Raw genomic sequence first — 2,387 nt, 5'->3', positions numbered from 1 at the left:
TGTTTACAAGTTAAATTTTTTCCCCTGTGAAAAATCTGTAAAACAGCCATGGTAATTCCATACTTCTAAAAATCTGGAGTTGTCACAACACCCAGTTTTACTCTATGTTTGAGAGTTCAGCTTGTCCAGCTGGCTCACTTCACAGCATTACACATATTTTCTCCATTTCTCCTTGTTCAGTTTTCTGTTTTCTCTAAATACACTCACCTTTTATGCACAGTACTGAGCTTAAAAACTCACCTTTAACATAGGAAAAAAAAGCAGCTAAAAATGGCAGAGTAAATTAAAAGGGGCACAGCAATCACAATCATAGGCTTGTTTATTAGATTCGGAATTAACAACTCCCTGTAGCTACTTTAGCTACTCTACATGAAAAATTGTGAAAGTACTTTGCAGATCATCTATAAAAAATATCGTATTCAAATACTTGAGTTGCTTAGATTCACTTGATTTCTATCCTTATCTTCCATGCCTTTAACCAGAACACAACATCATTATACTTTACAAAGGAGAAGTAAAGATGCCTTGAAATCTCACTGTAGGTTTTTGAATACACACAGAAAAGGCTCCTCTCAGAACCAAACGTGCTAGTTCTACCATGTATTTGTGGGCTCTTGATTAATTAACGACAAAAAGGCCAGTGAAGTGACACAAGTTCTTTCTGGAAACTGGCCCTTGCACCAGTAAGTTCTATAAAATTCTGCTGTTAATATGAGGGCTTCTACGAACTTTAAAGCAAATTCACGAGGCAAAACCTACAGACTAATCCTACAGTTATTGCACAAGCTAACTGAATTACTGCTACACAAGCAAAGCGGCTGCAAGAGCTAATCCTTGGAATCTTTACATAGGTTTTCCTTTGTTTTCCAGAATTTAAACTTACTTATTTTTAAATTACATTTTTACCTGTCTGGTTTGAAAGACAGTTTACATTATGAAGGCCAGCCTGTCTAGCTGAATTCACAGCCGCAAAGGCAAACATTAGCTAAAGAAGGCAAGACCTTCATCATGTATCGTTATGCCTTCTTGTGTTTGCACTGTTATTCCCTGTATTACTTTTATTTCAGATGGTTAAGTGCCTCACAGCAGGAACCTCAGTTCTTCGTGTCTGTAAAGCACTACATGCATTTACAGAGCTCTACAAATTATTTCTACCAAATACTAACATGATTAGCTATTTTACTGCTTGAATGACGTACCAGATGTATCCAACCAAGTGGGCTTGTCTAGCACAGCTAGGCAAACTTTTCCTGTCTTGACATCCCATTGGAAACCGCTGCCAAAATACATGAACATCCAAAAAAAAAAGTAAAAAACGTGTCCTATGAAAGTTACCAAGACTTTTCTTTTGAGATCAAAAGGTACACACGCACAAATGCAAATCCAGCGACAGCTCAGCTGAGTAAACACATTTATTAAAATATTACTCTTTTTTTGGTATGCACAATATGACTATACGCACATATATACACACACACTTCATACACACAGTGTTGCATGTGTGTAGATAGACACACACACTGAAATTTCACAGAAGTTTCAGTCACCTAACTTCTGTCCCAAAATTTTATTTCTGCAAAACCAAACACAGAACAAAAGGAAATATTTCAGTAAGAATACATGTCGCTTCGCTTGCTGTTTTGATATTTTACTTGAAACAAATCTGAAAACAAATGCATGCCCTCCGACCAGTTTTGATCCATGCCCAAAACCATGGTTTTCTCAGCCTAACTGTAAACGTGATTTTTATCTTGAATACGATGACGTTAATAATGCCCCATTAAAAATATAACGATTTACACCAGATGCAAGTGCTGTTCTCTTCGTAAAGACAACTGGAACTCCACCTATCCCTCCTCCTTCTCCTCCAAAGATGATTCTTTCTGCTGGTACCGTGTTTTCTGGAGGCATGCCCCCCGTGACTTTGTGAAACTATTCCACCCGTCTTCAACTCGGGAATCAATTTGCAAACACAAGAAAATTTCCGACTTTGAAATCATCAGACACCACATTCAACCGCCCACGAACTCCCTGTCTCCACTTCATTAGTACAATATCGACTAGCTCTTCAACACCGACAGTGCAGTAAGAGCTGGCGTTTTGATGAAAAAAAAAAGAAGTGTAAAAAAAATCCATAACGAGGCAGACGACGGTACAAACCCGCGTTCTTTTTATACGGTACCTTTACACACAGCTTGAATGAAATAAACAGAACGTGGCATTTAAGAAGTCTGGAGGGGGGAGCAGCACTGTAAAACCGGCCTGCGCGCAGGGTGACCCGGGGCCGATTCACAGAAGCGCATGTCTACCGCGAACCAGCGCGCGTAGCGGCCGCTGCGATACCAGCGGGGAAGGGCCGCCGCTGCGGGAACTCCCCTCGGAGCCCG

Source organism: Pygoscelis adeliae, unplaced genomic scaffold (assembly GCF_000699105.1).
Source record: "Pygoscelis adeliae isolate BGI_AS28 unplaced genomic scaffold, ASM69910v1 Scaffold127, whole genome shotgun sequence".
Classification (NCBI taxonomy): domain Eukaryota; kingdom Metazoa; phylum Chordata; class Aves; order Sphenisciformes; family Spheniscidae; genus Pygoscelis; species Pygoscelis adeliae.
Note: the sequence above shows the minus strand (reverse complement) of the source record.